Source organism: Macaca nemestrina, chromosome 8 (genome assembly GCF_043159975.1).
Source record: "Macaca nemestrina isolate mMacNem1 chromosome 8, mMacNem.hap1, whole genome shotgun sequence".
Classification (NCBI taxonomy): domain Eukaryota; kingdom Metazoa; phylum Chordata; class Mammalia; order Primates; family Cercopithecidae; genus Macaca; species Macaca nemestrina.
In genome coordinates, this window is record NC_092132.1 from 90,298,024 (window position 1) to 90,315,439 (window position 17,416).

A 17,416-nucleotide genomic window follows, 5' to 3' on the forward strand; every position below is an offset into this window, starting at 1 on the left:
CACAGATGGTACCAAATGCCATGTCCACTATGTTTATCCTTATGCGTATATATGGATAATAAAGTTTAATTCGTAAATTAGGCACAGGAAGAATTGTCTTAGTCCATGTGTGCTGCTGTAAAGGAATAAATGAGGCTGGGCAATTTATAAAGAAAAGAGGTTTATTTGGCTGCTTCCACTCATGGCAGAAGGAGAAGGAGAGCTGGCATATGCAGATCCCATGAAGAAAGGAAGCGAGAGAGGGGAGGGAGGGGCCAGCCTCTTTTTAAAAATCAGCTGTCTAGAGAATGAATGGAGAGACAATTAACTCAATCTTCCCCATTCCCAGGGAGGACATTCATCTATTCAGGAAGGGTCCACACCCAGGAACAAAACACTTCCCATCAGGCCCCACCTCCAACACAGGGAATCAAATTTCAACATGAGGTTTACTGGACAAACATTCAAACTACAGCAGAGATGAACAACAGTAACGGCTAATAAAATAGAATACTTATAATAATATAATACCCCTAATAAAAGTTATGTGAATGTGGTCTCTCTCTCTCTCCCAAGGTATCTTATTGTATGTAATATTTTCAGACGGCAGTTAACTATGGATAACTGAAACCAAGAAAAGTGAAACCACAGGGGGATGACCACACATGAGTGAGTATTAAGGGGCGAAGCTCTTTCTGTCCAGCTGTCAAGTCCAAGCTTCCTTCTGCCTTTGCAGGAGATACTCTCCTGTTTTCTAAGAAGGTAGCTAGTGCATCCCTAAAGTTGGGGTCAGGTTTGTGCTAGAGAAAAGCCTTCTGCCAGCCTACGACCATGCTAAGGTCAGAGTGATGAAGGAAGTGTAATCTTCTCAGGGGTATCTTGATGGGAAAAAAAGAACGACCAGTGGAAGCTATGATTACTCCAAAATGATGAACTCTTTATTGTAGAGTGCCAGGGACCAGGGCACTGAGGGAGTGTATGTGAGGGGAGGTTGTGCAGGAGACGTGGTGGTGAGGAGGTGAGCTTTTTCATTAGCCTGTACATCACTCAGTTTACTGTTAAGACTAGTCCTATTGTGATCTACAGACATTGCTGATTCCTAGTTCTCTTGTCCAGGGGACTATCTAGGAGAAGGGGAGAAGGTTGAAGCAAGGGACATGCATCATGGGCCTTTTTTTTTTTTTTTTTTTTTTGTTTTTAAACAGTCTTGCTGTATCACCCAGGCTGGAGAGCAGTGTCAGGATCTTGGCTCACTGCAAGCGAGTTCAAGTGATTCTCATGCCTCAGCCTCCCAAGAAGCTGGGATTACAGGTGTGAGCCACCGCGCCCCACCATAGGCATTTTTCAATTCAGCTCTGACCCCTGCTGAATTGAAAAATGACCTCAAGATGGCAATTTCCCCCTCTGCCTTTGATTTCTAATCTTTAAAATTGAGATATAATAATATTTTTTCATGTAACAATGGCAATGCAAATGCCTATAATTAGTTACACATTTGAACATGAGTGGAGGCTCCAATCCTCCCTCCCACTATGACCCTTCCTGCCAGTGCTACCCCAGAGAAGAAGCAATCTGAAATGGATCCAGAACAGTTTGGGGTAAAGCATTAAAAAGTCTCGTTTCTGCTTGGAGAATTGTTTGGTGAATCTTAGGCCCTTTTGTATCCCTAATTTTAAGAATTTCTAAGAATTCTCTTCTAGGGCTATTAGGGGATTTAGAATCCCCCTCCTTGGGAGAGAAGAGACTTCCTTCGTTACAACCCCTGCCCACCCTCAAATGACAAGAAAGAATAAAGACTAGGACAGAGGCCAATGGACAGGCTTCTTAGGTCTATGCTTAATCTAGTGCAAGGTTGTAGCTAGGTTTCCTCTCCAGTACCAGAATGTGCTGTGCAGGGAAGGATTCTGAGGCCACATCTGGGTCACTATGGATAATCAGTGTCTGCTGGGGGCATTTCAGGAGGTCCCAGAGCATGCTGCTCACTAATGTGTCCTCCCTAGTCTAGTTATATGTCACTCAAACTCACAACGGTTAGAGCCAGACTAGAATTTGGGCCCAAAGCTGGAGCTCAGTCCTGCAGAATGCACTTTTGCCATTAGTGTCCTCTTGCATTTATTTTCCCTAGGATTTTATTGGGCTTTGGCTATGTTAGGTGATCAAAGATTTTCCTGAGAATGATGAATGCCTGGCAGTGCTCAGCAGACCAAAGTTGAATGTATTTGCTGGGTCACACAGGAACCCCAAGCTGGAGTAGCTGCACAGCTCATGGATCCATTTTTATTTAAGAGGTAAAGTTTTGAGAGAGAAGCTTGCTCACGGGTGGGTTAAAACAGCCTCACTTATGTCTCTTAAGCAGCAAAAGCAACTGCAGTCCTGGATGTGTACATCCTAACTGAGTATAACAGAGAGGAGGATCCCTCTGGGGACAAGCAGCGTTGCCCTTGGAGAGGCAGAGATTCTGAGCAGAGACTTTGGGATACTGGTGAATGAAACAGTGGTACTGTTTCTTTTTAGCTCCCTCTCCAAAAGACACAGGCATTGGTGTTGCTTGGAAAACGTTCTATTACAAATGCTCACAGGCAGAAAGGTTGTCCAAGATGAGTTATTCAATTCAGGAGTGAAGCATCAGGAATGGAACTGCTAAAGAGAAAGGTTAAAAGAGTGTTCTTTAAATATGTATTAAGGATGCTAAAGAGAATAAAAAAGCCTCAGGGAAGACCCTAGGGCTACTGTTGGCAGTATTTAAAGTTTCTAAAGGTAGTTAGAAAAACACTGTTGCGGGAGGCATTCTCCTGGAGAGGAGATGGTCAGTACAGTTGAGGAAATCTTAATACTGTAGTTAACCTATTTATGGTTAGCTCGCCCCAAATGCATTTTTAAAATCACTGGTGTGCCCAAGCATGGTGGCTCACGCTGCTAGTTGCAGCACCTTGGGAGGCCAAAGCAGGTGGATCGCTTGAGGCCAGTAGTTCAAGACCAGCCCTGGCCTTTATTTTATTTTAGACTTATTTCTAAAATAAAATAAAGTCACTGGTGATAGATTCATGATAAATGGTGTAAACAAAAACTAAAATCCCTTTATCTTTTTTCTCCTCCCTTTTCTCTATTTGCTTTCTCTTGCTAGACAACAGACATAGTCACTGTCTCTGTTCTCCTGTCCAGCTAATAATGACATACAGATCTTGATGGCAGTATTGTCTGGTTCTGAAATAGCCCCTTTGCTGGGGGAACATTACTATACAAGTTTATTAAAAATGTACTAGGGGTATTGGCTAATGCAGAGGTGTCATTAGGCTCTGGGGTTTAGTGCTTTGGACATCTTGTAGATGTGCTGGCTACAGTCTACCGCTGTCTTCAGTTGGCTCCTGAAACTGAAATGATGAAGATGTGCTAGTATCATCATGGCTTATTTCCCCTTTCCAGGAGAAAGCAGCTGGATGAATTTAAGTGGAAGCCGACTTGAACTTCCGCTACCAGCCAGTGGCCCCAGCTCACATTGTGTCTGGAACTGGTGAGTTCTTGGTCTCGCTGACTTCAAGAATGAAGCTGCAGACCCTCACGGTGAGTGTTACAGTTCTTAAAGATGTTGCATCTGGAGTTTGTTCCTTCTGATGTTCAGATGTCTGGAGTTTCTTCCTTTTGGTAGGTTCATGGTCTTGGTGGGTTCATGGTCTCGCTGGCTTCAGAACTGAAGTTGCAGACCTTCGTGGTGAGTGTTACAGCTCATAAAGGTAGTGCAGACCCAAAGAGTGAACAGCAGGAAGATTTATTATGAAGAGCAAAAGAACAAAGCTTCCACAGCATGGAAGGGGACCTGAGCAGGTTGCTCCAGCTGTCTAAGTTGGCCTGCTTTTATTCCCTTATCCGGCCCCACCCATATCCTGCTGATTGGTCCATTTTACAGAGAGCTGATTGGTCCATTTACAGAGAGCTGATTGGTCTGTTTTGACAGAGTGCTGACTGGTGCGTTTACAAACTTTTAGCTAGACAGAAAAGTTTTCCAAGTCCCCTACCGGACCCAGAATCTCAGCTGGCTTCCCCTCTCAATTCCCCTTCTAAACAAGACACCCCAACTGCTGTTGGGAATTTGGCTGATGACCGCTCTAGCTACTTCCTGCTGGATAGGGGTGAAGAAGGGGCCCTGCAGTTGTAGTGGCCTCCAGAGGGAAACTCTTTAGCCAGTGAAAGGGCCAGTGGGTCAGTCCAGGGGTCCTTGGTAGAAGTTGTTAGTCGAACTCGTTTGGGGTTCCATTTGAAAGACCATCTGTAGCTTGATGGCCTCGATTCTAGAGGAAACAAATTTCACAAGAAGATTAAAAATACAGGGCCCAAAGGTGAGTTGTAGCAAGATGGCTGCCATGGGACCTAGAAAGGGGAGAAGCCATGTTGCCCAACTCCAGAGGTTGGTATAAGAGTTTGAAAAGCGTTGTCTGATTTCAGAAGCCTTTTCCTATAAATGCTGGGCAGCATCTTGTACTATCCCTGACTGGTTAGTGTAAAAACAACACTCTTCTCCTAAGAAGGTGCAGAGTCTTCCTTTCTCAGCAGTGAGGAGGTCTAGGCCTCAGTGGTTTTGGAGAGTCACTGCTGCCAAAGAGTCTATTTGGGATTGTAGAGTAAGGATAGATTTCTGAGAAATCCTTCGAGAGTGTGTGGTAGTAGGATAATGAAGTAGATAAACTGGCTATTCTGGTTCCTGTAGCAGTAGCCATTCCTAACCCTATAAGTAGGGGTATTAGTTGTATGGCTCTACACTGACAGACTTGAGCTTTGAGGGGTACTGATAGGGTCTGATTTCTACAAGATTAGAAATTAGGATAATATATGTTTACACTGTTAACTTTTAGCAAACTTTACTTTTGTTGAAAACCTTGTAAGTCTGGGATTTCAATTATTCTTTGCTACTAATAAGACCTCATTCAGTCCATATTAACTTAAAATTGGTATAGATGGCTCCTTCCTGATTCTGTAACTATTTTAAGGTTTGGCTGAGTGCAAACAGCTTGCACGTTTGAGCAGACCAGTTGTTAGGCAATTTTCCTAACTCTGCTTCTACAAGAGTTTCCTTATCACTTACTGAATACCCATTGTGTCTTTTCCCTTCATCTCCTGGGAGGAACCATCTATTGTCCTCTTCTGAAGGGAGTTCCTCCTAGGTCTGGCTGGACCTTGTATGATATTTAGTTAAGATTTAGATCCCCTGTTAGGAAACCTGCTGGTTTAAGGATGTTTGATAGGAAGGCTATGTGTTGTCAGTGGCCTAAGTGCTTTTGGGATATGCCCTTGTTTACACTGACAAAAAGGTGGTATTGGAGTGTTATAGGGTTACAGAGAAGACCTTCAATGATCAATTATAGGTTTTAAATTTACCTTGGCTTTTAAAGGAATAGGGTACACTGTTTTTTCTTTACTACTTTTATCTCTTTCTCTCTCTTTGACTCCTTTGTCTCTTCCTTTCTTTCCTTCTCTCTTTGACTTTCTGTCTGTCTCTTCCTCTCTCTGTCTCTCTGTTTCTTTCTCTGTTTCCTTTCTGCTGCCTCTGCCAGCTGCTTATGCTGCTGTTCTCCCTTCTCCTTCCCCTTTTTGATGGCTTCGGCAGTGTAAGACTGCCACCTCCTTGGGTTTTTGCACTGTGTGCAATAACTCCATAATTTCCTTGTGGTATTTAATGAGTGTTCCCCTAGATGTTACGAACTCCCTTTCTTTCCATAATGCAGCATGGGCATGTAGGATTAGATAAGCATACTTGTTATTTGTATGCATATTTATTCTTCTTCCATTTCCCAGTTCTAAGGCTCGGGTAAGTGCCACTAGTTCTGCTAACTGGATGCTAATCCTTGGGGGAAGAGGCTTACTTTCAAGTATGGTTACATCACTAACTATGGTATAATCTGCCCTTTGTATCCCATTCTCCACAAATGAACTTCCATCAGCATATAGGCTAAAGTCAGGATTAGCTAAGGGGACTTACTTCTAAGATATCATCTCGGGCGGTATAAGTCTGGACTATAATTTGTTGGCAGTCATGCTCGATTGGTTCCCCATCCTCTGGGAGAAAAGTGGCAGGGTTGAGGGCCACGTACGTACATATTTGAAGCACTGGTCCCTCAAGGAGTAGCACCTGGTATCTAAGTAGGCGGTTGTCTGATAGCCATAAACTTCCTTTCGCACTTAGTATGCCAAATGGCATACATCATGAGTAGTCCAGACAGTGAGATCCTTTCCTTGTATTATCTTGGTAGCCTCTGACACTAAGGTGGCCACCTCCTCAATTACCCATAAACAGTGAGACCAGCCTTTTGCTGCCTCATCAACTTCTTTACTTAGGTTTGCCACTGGTTGTGGGGTTGTCCCACGAGTCTGAGTAAGGACTCCAAGAGCTATCCCTGCTCTCTCTGTGATGTATAAAGAGAAGTTTTGTCCTGTGGGAAGGCTTAATCCTGGAGCTTGTACTAGGGCCTTCTTTAAGGGTTTGAGGGCTGTTTCTGCCCCTGGTTCCCATTCTACTAGATGAGTATTTGCCCTCTGGATCTCCTTGATTAGAGTATAGAGGGGCCTGGCTATCTCGCTGTATCTGGGGATCCATAGTCAGCAAAAGCTGGTGATTCCAAGGAACCCCCACAGCTGTTTTAATGTCTTAGGGTGAGGATAAGCCAGTATAGGCTGTATTCGTTCCTTGCTGAGGGCCCTGGTCCCCCTGGCTAAGATTAGGCCTAGATATTTGACCTGCTGTAGGAAAAGCTGGGCCTTTGACCTAGATACCTTGTACCCTTGATTAGCTAGAAAGTTTAAGAGATCTAGAGTAGCCTGCTGGCATGAGGCTTCTGAACTGGTAGCTGAAAGTAAATCACCCACATACTGAAGGATCAGAGTGCCTGTACTTCAGAAGTGGCCTAGATCTTGGGCCAGTGCCTGACCAAACAGGTGAGGGCTATCCCTAAACCCTTGGGGCAAGACCGTCCATGTAAGTTGGGGCGTGTGGTCTGTAGGATCATCAAAGGCAAAGAGAAACTGGGAATCAGAGGGCAGGGGAATGACAGAAGAAGGCATCCTTGAGGTCCAGAACAGTGAACCATTCTGCTTCCTCTGGTATTTGAGAGAACAAGGTATAGGGGTTGGGTACAACTGGATGTAGAGGAATTACTGCCTCATTGATGAATCTAAGATCTTGCACTAGACTCCACTGACCGTTTGGTTTCTGTACTCCTATAATTGGGGTGTTGCAGGGAATGCTGCATTTCCTTACTAAGCCTTGAGCTTTTAAATGTTTAACAATATCCTGTAATCCTTTAAGGGCTTCAGGCCTTAAGGGATATTGCCTTTGATAAGGAAAAGTGGTGGGGTCTTTTAGCCTGATTTGGACTGGGCGGGCATTTTTTGCCCTTCCAAATTGTCCTTCCAATGCCTAGACTTAAGGGTTGATTCCCTCCTCAAGTAGGGTACAACAAATGGGTAACTTGTTCCCCATATTCATGTAGATAATAGCTCCAGCTCTGGCTAATATATCCCTCCCTAATAAGGGTGTGGGACTTTCAGGCATAACAGGAAAGTCATGTGAAAAGAGCAAAATCTCGCAGTTACAACTGAGGAGGTGGGAGAAATACCTGGTTACAGGCTGTCCCAGGATTCCTTGGATGGTAACGGACCTTGAGGATAGTCGTCCAGGACAGGAGATTAACACTGAGAAGGCCCCGCCAGTGTCCAGGAGGAAGTCAATTTCCTGGCCCTCAATGGTTAAATGTTCCCAGGGCTCAGTGAAGGTGATGACATGAGCTGGCGCTTGACCTGGGCACCCTTAGTCCTGTTGTTGGATCACTGGGTTGGGGGCTTCTGGCCCCGAGAACCATTGCACTCTGAGGCAGTGTGCCTTCCAGTGATTGCCTTGGCATAGCAGACAAGGACAAGGGGGTGGCTTGTTTCTCGTTGGACAATCTTTTTTAAAGTGTCCTTGTAAATCACACTTATAACAAGCCCTACTGGGTGATTGGCCTGCTCTATTTTCTGTCCTCTCTGAACCACCAAGGTTTGTTTGTGTGAGGGCCATGACTAAGGCTGCGGCTTCTCTCTGTTCTTGCTTTTTCTTTTGGGCCTGGTCCTCTTATAGTCGCTATTATAGAACACTGGGGTTGCCAGATTTATTAATGCCTCCAAATTTTGTTCAGGGCCCAGGGCTTGCTTTTGGAGCTTTCTCCTGATATCTGCAACTGATTAGGTAATAAACTTATCTTTTAGAATCAATTGACCCTCAAGTGATTCAGGTGACAGGGGAGTATATTTTCTTAAGGCCTCCCATAGCTGCTTGAGGAAGGCAGGATTTTCTTCCTTTCCCTGAGTTATGGTGGACATCATTGAATAATTCATGGGCTTTTTCCTAATTCTCCTTAGTCCTTCTAGAACACAGGTCAACAGATGTTTTTGACTCCAGTCCCCACAGTCTGAGTCAAGGTCCCAGTGGGGATCCATACTGGGGATGGCTTGTTGACTGGTAGGGAGTTTGTCCCTTTCTTTGGCTGTCATTCTATCATTTACTTGACTAAGATACCAGGTATCTCCAAACTCTCAGGCTGCAGCTAAAGCCGCATTCTTTACATTAAAGGCCAGGATTTGATCTAACAATAGTGTGACATCTCTCCAAGCGAGGTCAAGGGTTTGCCCTAGACCCTGTAGGACATCTATGTACCTATCAGGATCATCTGAAAACTTCCCAAGGTCTGCCTTGATCTGCTTTAAATCAGAGAGGGAGAAGGGGACATGTACCTGAGCCAAATTCCCCTCCCCCACAGCTTGAAGGGGACATAACTGATAGCCTGGGGGTTTTTGTGGTCTTTTGGAGATTTCTTTGCTTATTTCCTTCTGGATGGGGGAGATTAGAGGAGGCTTATCATTAATAGGAAGGGGAGATGTAGGGAGGCTAGGATATGGGAGTAAGCTGAGAGGTCCTCCTGTGGGATGTAAATTGCAAGCTTTGTATAGTTGTGGATTCTCCTTCAATGAAAAGAAAGCTTGGACATAAGGTATTTCACTCCATTTGCCTTCCCTCTTACAGAAAAGGTCAAACTGCAGGATAGTATTGTAATTTGTACTTCCCTCAGGTGGCCATTTTTCCCCATCAGAGAGAGAATATTGGGGCCAGGCCACAATGCAGAAAAAAATGAGCCTCCTCTTTTTCAGGGTTTGAGGGTCAAATTGGTCCCAGTGGCTTAGGATGCATTTCAAGGGTGAGCCTGTTGATGCCTGAGTGTTTCCCATCTGAAAGACAAAACTGCCCTTGGTTTTGGTTTCTTTTGTTTCTCCCTCTGCCCAAGAACCCACAACGGTCCCTGGACCCTGCTAATCAGAATAGTTGTGCTCACTGACGCAGCAGCAGAAACAACCCCTGCCCAAGAACCTGCAAAAGTCCCTGGACACTGCTGATCAGAATAGTTGTGCTTGCCAACACAGCAGCAGAAACACTAGTGTTCCTCCTAGACCACAAGGAGGACCAAGGAAGGTTGGATTTAGTGGCCCTTACCAACGCATTCTCGAAAACCTGCACCCTTGCCTATCCTCCTAGACCACAAAGAGGACTGAGAAAAATAAGATTTAGTGGCCCTTACCGACGCATTCTTGAAAACCTGTAGAGTCCCAAGCATTCTCCTATTAGTATTGGGACCTTACCCCTGTCCTATAAAGATGTTATCCCCCAAAAATGAAGTGGAGGGCCATACCCTGAGGGAGGGAAGGGATCTAGAGGGTTGGAAGAGTGATGCCTTTTGTCCTCACTTGAATAGGAAGGATATCATTTCTGAAGCTCCCCATATCCTAGCTTCAGGAATAGCAGAAGTACAGGAAAAGTGGAAGCTGGTTCTGGGCAAACCAATGCTGCCAACTCCAAAGCGTCAGGGTTGTTAGAGAGCCCTTTTCCAGAAAGCCTGACACCCATGTCTTTAGTCTGGCAGCCACGCTAGTCTCTTTTAACTGGCTGACAGGTGCCCAGCATTTAGCCCCTGAATTCTAAGGAAAAATAGGACAGAATAATAAGCAAAAGGGGTCCAATGGTACTCACTGCTTGGCAACAGGTGATAGTCTTACCGCTTAGCAATAGGCGATGGTCCCTTCATGGTTGCCAAAATGTGTCCAGAATTGGTGGGTTCTTGGTCTTACTGACTTCAAGAATGAAGCTGCAGACCCTTGCGGTGAGTGTTACAGTTCTTAAAGATGGTGTGTCTGGAGTTTGTTCCTTCTGATGTTTGGATGTGTCTGGAGTTTCTTCCTTCTGGTGGGTTCGTGGTCTCGCTGACTTCAGGAGTGAAGCCACAGACCTTCACAGTGAGTGTTACAGCTCTTAAAGGGAGTGCGTCTGGAGTTGTTTGTTCTTCCTGGTGGGTTCGTGGTCTCACTGGCTTCAGGAGTGAAGCTACAGACCTTTGCAGTGAGTGTTACAGCTCATAAAGGCAGTGCAGACCCAAAGAGTGAGCTGCAGCAACATTTATTGTGAAGAGTGAAAGAACAAAGCTTCTACAGCGTGGAAGGGGACCAGAGCAGGTTGCTACTGCTGGCTTGGGTGGCCTGCTTTTATTCCCTTATCTGGTCCCACCCACATCCTGCTGATTGGTCCATTTTACAGAGAGCTGATTGTTCTGTTTTGACAGAGTGCTGATTGGTGCATTTACAAACCTTTAGCTAGACACAGAGTGCTGATTGGTGCATTTACAATCCTTTAGCTAGACAGAAAAGTTCTCCAAGTCCCCACCAGACCCAGAAGCCCAGCCGGCTTCACCTCTCAACATCAGGCCTTAGAATGGAGCACTTTTGCCAAGGCTGAGCAGATGGAAAATATGAGAGGGAAGAAGCTTTGTGTACGTCTTGTAATTAGTATTTTTCTAAATTAGTTACAAAGTTTCAAAAGAGTTATTTAATGAGTATGACTAAACATTTATGAGATGATGACAAATTTAAGCCACTTACATTGCTGTTATTCTATTTTATGAACAGTGTTGAAATCCAGTACACAATATTTAATTTCATCTGCTGGACTTTGTTGGTTGATGCAGGTGAACATAATTCAAGATAATAGAGATGAGGATGGTTTTCTGATCTAGTAGATGGTCCAAGTGTGTTTTCTCCTCTTCTTTTAATTTCAGCATAATTTACTGCACAATTATGTACATTAATCTTAATTTTATAGTTCATGAGTTTTGACAGATGCATGTACCCAGGTGCTCCACACCCTGATTGAGATGAAGAATGTTGACTTAGAAAACCCTTTTGTCCTCTTCTTCACTAATCCTTTCCCCAATAAGAGGCAACCACTATTCTGATTTCTGCCACTGTAAAGTAGTTTTACCTGTTCTTTAAACTACACATGAATGAAATCCTATAGCACATACTCTTTTTATGTATTTTTTATTTGAACAGATTATGTTTTTGAGATGTATCTATGTTTTTGGTTATTGGCTCTTTTTATTACTGACAAGTATTTCTTTGTAGGAATTAATCCTATATTTTTCCATTCTCTTATTGTTGGACATTTGTGTTGTTTTCAGTTATAGGAAATTATGAAGAGAGCTGCTATGAGCATTATTACACAAGCCTCTTCAGATATGGGAATGTGATATTGCTTTGTTATAGAAGAGTTCTGTGTTTACATTTGTAAAGATCTGGCAAATTGCTTTTCAATAGTATCACTGTACATTCATGCTAATAATGTATAAAAGTTCTAATTCCTCCACATTTAGTGATGTTAGCCTTTTTAATTAGGTATTCTAGTAGAATGGAAAGGTATCTGCTTGTGGTTTTATCTTTCTCTCTTCAATAATGATTTCTTTTCTTTTTTTCCTCTTTTATTAAACTTTTGTTTTAGGTTCAAGGGTACATATGCAGGTTTTTATACAGATAAACTCGTGTCATGGGAGTTTGTTGTACAGATTGTTTTGTCACACAGGTACTATGCCTAGTACCCAATAGTTATTTTATCTAATCCTCTCCCTCTTCCTATCCTCTGCCCTCAAGCAGGTCCCAGTGTCTATTGTTCTCTTCTTTGTGTCCTTGTCTTCTCATCATTTAGCTCCCACTTATAAGTGAGAATATGCAATATTTGGTTTTCTGTTCCTGCATTAGCTTGCTAAGGATAATGGCCTTCAGCTCCATCCATGTTCCTGCAAAGGACATAATCTTGCTCTTTTTTATGGCTATCCTTTATCTTCTTTATTAAGTCTACCTTTAGACTTGGTAAAGAGACAATGTGGGATTTAGGTTGCTGCCATGTCTATGCTATTGTGAATAGTGCTGCAAGGAACATACACATGTATGTGTTTTTATGATTGAACAATTCATATTCCTTTGGGCATATACCCAGAAATGGGATTTCTGGGTCAAATGGTAGTTCTGCTTTTAGTTCTTCGAGAAATTGCCACACTGCTTTCTATAATAGTTGAACTAATTGTCACTCCCACTAGCAATATATAAGCATTCCCTTTCCTCCACAACCTCGCCAGCATCTGTTTTTTTTCATTTTTTATTTTTTATTAATAGCCATTTTGACTGATATAAGATGGTATTTCATTGTGTTTTTGATTTGAATTTCATTAATGATGAGTGATATTGAGCTTTTTTTTCGTATGTTTCTTGGCCGCATATATGTCTTTTTAAAAAAGATGTCTGTTCATGTCTTTCACTCACAGTTTAATGGTTGGGTTTTCTTTTTTCCTTGTATATTTGTTTACATTCGTTATAGATGCTGGATATTAGACCTTTGTCAGATGAATAGTTGGCAAATATTTTCTCCCATTCTGTATGTTGTCTATTTACTCTGTTGATAGTTTCTCTTCTTTTCTTCCTCTTTTTTTTTTTTTTTTTTTTTTTGAGATGGAGTCTCGCTCTGTCACCCAGGCTGGAGTGCAATGGCAGGATCTTGGCTCACTGCAACCTCCACCTCCTAGGTTGAAGCAATTTTCCTGCTTCAGCTTCCTGAGTAACTGGGATTACAGGCACCTACCACCACACCTGGCTAATTTCTGTTTTTTTTAGTAGAGAGAGGGTTTCACCATGTTGGCCAGGCCGGACTCAAACTCTTGACCTCAGGTGATCCACCCACCTCGGCCTCCCAAAGTGCTAGGGATTACAGATGTGAGCCCCCTGTGCCCAGCCGATAGTGTTTTTTGCCATGTGAAAGCTCTTTAGTTTAATTAGATCACATCTGTCAATTTCTGCTTCCATTGCAATTGCTTTTGGAGTCTTTGTCATGAAATCTTTGCCAGTTCCTATGTCCAGAATGGTATTATCTAGGTTATCTTCCAGAGACTTTATAGTTTTGGGTTTTACATTTAAGTCTTTCATCCATTTTGAGTTGATTTTTGTATGTGTAAAGAAAGGGTCCAGTTTCAATCTACTGCATGTGGCTAGCCAGTTATTCCTGCACCATTTGTTGAATAGGGAGTCCTTTCCACATTGTTTGTTTCTGTTGTCTTTGCCGAGAATCAGATGGTTTTAGGTGTGTGGCCTTATTTCTGGGCTCTCTAATCTGTTCCATTGGTGTACGTGTCTGTTTTTGTCCCAGTGCCATGCTATTTTGGTTACCGTTGCCCTGTGATATAGTTTGAAGCCAGGTAGTATGATGCCTTCAACTTTGTTCTTGTTGCTTATTATTGCCTTGGCTACTTGGGCTCTTTTTTGGTTCCATATGAATTTTGAAGTAGTTTTTTTCTAGTTCTGTGAAGAATGTCATTGGTAGTTGGATAGGAATAGCATTGAATCTGTAAACTGCGTTGGGTAGTATGACCATTTTAATGATTCCTACCCATGCGCATGGAATGTTTTTCCATTTGTTTATGTCATCTTTGATTTCTTTAAACAGTGTTTTGTAACTCTCACTGTAGAGATCTTTCACCTTCCTCTTTAGCTGTATTCCTAGGTATTTTATTCTTTTTGTGGCAATTGTGAATGGGATTGTGTTCCTGAGTTGGCTCTCAGCTTGGCTGTTTTTGGTGTATAGGAATGCTAGCAATTTTTGTACATTGATATTTTGTATCCTGAAACTTTGCTGACGTTGTTAATCAGCTTAAGGAGGGTTTGGGCTGAGACGATCAGGTTTTCTAGATATAGAATCATATCATCTCAAAACAGAGATCATTTTATTTCCTTTCTTCCTATTTTGATGCACTTTATTTATTTCTGTTGCCTGATTGTCCTGGCCAGGACTTCCAGTATGACATTCAGTACAAGTCGTGAAAGAGGGCATCCTGGTCTTGTGCCAGTTTTTAAGGGGAATGCTTCCAGCTTTTGCCCATTCAGTATGATGTTGGCTTGGGTTTGTTATAGATGGCTCTTATTATTTTGAAGTATGTTCCTTCAACTTTTTTGAGAGTTTTTAACATAAAAGGATGTTGAATTTTACTAAAAGCCTTTTCTGCATCTATTGAGATGATCATGTGGTTTTTGTCTTTAGCTGTTTATGTGACAAATCGGGTTCATTGATTTATGTATGTTGAACCAACCTTGCATCAAAAAAGCATTTATTGAGATGAATTTTCAATAAATGCTTTATGTGATTATAGGCCCTTTAAAGATCTTCTCTGAAGTCTGTTTGAGTCTTTTGTCACTTTTAATTGTGTTGCTTTTCTTGTACTTTTTGAAAGTTCTTTATTTATTCTGGATACCAGTCCTTTGTCAGACACAACAATTGCGAATATTTTCTCTAGTCTGTGTTTTGCCTTTTAGTTTAGGGATTTTTTGTTTTTTTATTTGTTTGTTTTGAGACATGGTCTCACTCTGTCACCCAGGCTATAGAGCAGTGGCATTATCATGGCTGACCATAGCCTTGTTGTCCCAGGCTCAAGCAATCCTCCCAGCTCAGCCTCCTGAGTAGCTGGGACTGCAGGAACATGCCACCATGCCCAGCTGGTATTTTTTATTTCTTGTAGAGATGGGGTCTCACCATGTTGTCCAGGCTGGTCTCAAACTTCTAGGCTCAAGTTCCCACCTTGGCCTCCCACAGTGCTGGGATTATAGGCATGAGTCACCACACCTGACACCTTTTAATTTATTAATGGTATTTTTTGGAAAGCAAAAGCTTTGATTTTGAAAAAGTTAAATTATCTTTTAAGAGAGTTTTTTTGTTTAATCAAATTTAATTTTTAAATTGACTATACATATACATTGGGTACATAGTGATGTTGTGATACATATAATGTACAGTGCTCAGATCAGGGTCTTTAGTATATTCATCATCTCAAACATTTATCATGTCTTTTTATTGGGAACATTCAATATCCTCTTTCTAGCTATTAAAACTTTGTAATACAGTATCGTTTACTACAGTCATCCTACAGTGCTGTAGACCGCCAGCATTTATTACTCCTATCTAGCAGTACTTTTTGTATTCTTTAACAAATCTCTCCCTAACCTCTTTTCCCTACCTCTTCCCAGCCTCTAGTATCTTCAGTTCTACATTTTACTTCTATGAGATCAATTGTTTTTAGGTTCCACATATGAGTGAGAGCATGTAGTGTTTGTATTCCGCTGCATATAATGTTCTCCAGTTCTATCCATGTTGCTGCAAATGGCAGAATTTCATTCTTTTTAAAGACTGAAGAGTATTCCATTGTATGCCACATTTTCTTTATTCATTTTTTGTTGAATGCCTATGTTAACTTTTTATCTTGGAGATTGTAAATAATGCTGTAATAAACATGGAGGTGCACATATCTCTTTGATGCACTGATTCCTTTTACTTTGGATAAACGCCCAGTAATGGAATTGCTGAACAATATTGTGGTAGTTTTTTGAGGAACCCCCATACTGTTTTCTTCTTAAATCACCCATCTTTTTTCCTACAGTCCCCATACTGTTCTTGACAGTGGCTGTTCTATTTTATATTTCCAACAACAGTTCTGTTTTCTCAGCATTCTTGTCATCATTTTAAATTTTTTGTATTTTTGATAATAATCATTCTAACTAGGGTGAGATACCTCATTGTGGTTTTGACTTGCATTTCCCTGATGATTTGTGTTATTGAACATTTTTCACATACTTAGTGGCTATTTGTCTTCTTTTCAAACATGTTCAGATCATTCGCACATTTTAAAATTGGATTGTGTGGTGTTTTTTGTTAGTTTGTTTTTCTTTATTGTTGTTTTTGAGATATTTACGTTCCTTTCACATTCTGGATATTATTTCCCTGTCAGATGAGTGTTTGCAAATATTTTCTCCCATTTCATAGGTTGTCTTTTCATTCTCTTGATTGTTTTCTTTACTGTGCAGAAGCTTGCAGTTTGATATAATCCCATTAATTTTTTTTGTTTGTGTTGTCTGTGCTTTTGATATCTCATTCATAAAATCTTTTCTTGGAACGATATCCTGAAGCATGTCCCCTATATTTTCTGCTAGTAGTTTCTTTTTCGATGGAGTCTTGCTCTGTCGCCCAGGCTGGAGTTCAACTGCATGATGTCAGCTCACTGCAACCTCTGCCTCCCAGGTTCAAGTGATTCTCCTGCCTCAGCCTCCTGAGTAGCTGGGACTATGCCCAGCTAATTTTTGCATTTTTAGTAGAGGCAGAGTTTCACCATGTTGGCCAGGAAGGTCTTGATCTCTTGGCCTGGTGATCCGCTGGCCTCGGCCTCCCAAAGTGCTGGAATTACAGGTGTAAGCCACCGCACCCGTCCTCTACTAGTAGTTCTAAGTTTCATTTCTTACATTTAGTTATTTGATCCATTTTGAGTTAATTTTTATGTACTATGAGAGGTGGGGGTCTAGATTTATTCTTCTGCATATGGATATCCAGTTTTCCCAGCTCCATTTATTGAAGAGACTGTCCTTTCCCCATAAGTGTTCTTGGCAACTTTGTCAAAAATTAGTTGACTGTAGATAGGTTGGTTGATTTCTGGGTTCTCTATTCTGTTCCATTAGTCTATGTGTCTGTTTTTATGGCAGCTCCATGGCTATTTTGGTTACTATAGCTTTGTAGTATATTTTGAAATCAGGTAGTGTGATGTCTCCAGCTTTGTTCTTTTTGCTCATGATTGCTTTGGCAATTCAGGGTCTTTTGTGATTCTATACAATTCATTTTTTTTTTCTATTTCCATGAATAATATCACCAGTATTTTGATAGGAATTTTAATGAATCTGTAGATTTTGTTGAGTAGTATTGTTATTTTAACAAAATGAATTCTTCTGATTCAGGAGCATGGATGTTTTTCCATTTGTTTGTATCCTCTTCAATTTCTTTCATCAGTGTTTTGTGATTTTCCTTGTAGAAGCCTTTCACCTCCTTAGTTAAATTTATTTCTAGGCATTTTATTTTATTTTATTTGTAGCTATTATAAATGGGATTGCCTTTTTAATTTTTTTTCAGCTAGTTCATTGTTTGCATATAGAAACACTACTGATTTTTGTATATCAATTTTGGATACTGCAACTACTGAATTTGCTTATCTGTTCTATGAGTTTTTTGTAGAGTCTA

General features: G+C 41.6%; 1 long non-coding RNA gene across 1 annotated transcript in view; it reads left to right on the forward strand.

Moving 5' to 3' along the window:
• Window positions 1-17,416, forward strand: part of LOC105482283 (uncharacterized) — a 58,003-nt gene that overhangs the window by 3,989 nt on the left and 36,598 nt on the right. The window contains exons 3-4 of the long non-coding RNA XR_011606518.1: window positions 556-648; window positions 3,403-3,540. This is a non-coding gene — a long non-coding RNA (uncharacterized lncRNA). The remainder of the gene's footprint in view (window positions 1-555; window positions 649-3,402; window positions 3,541-17,416) is intronic.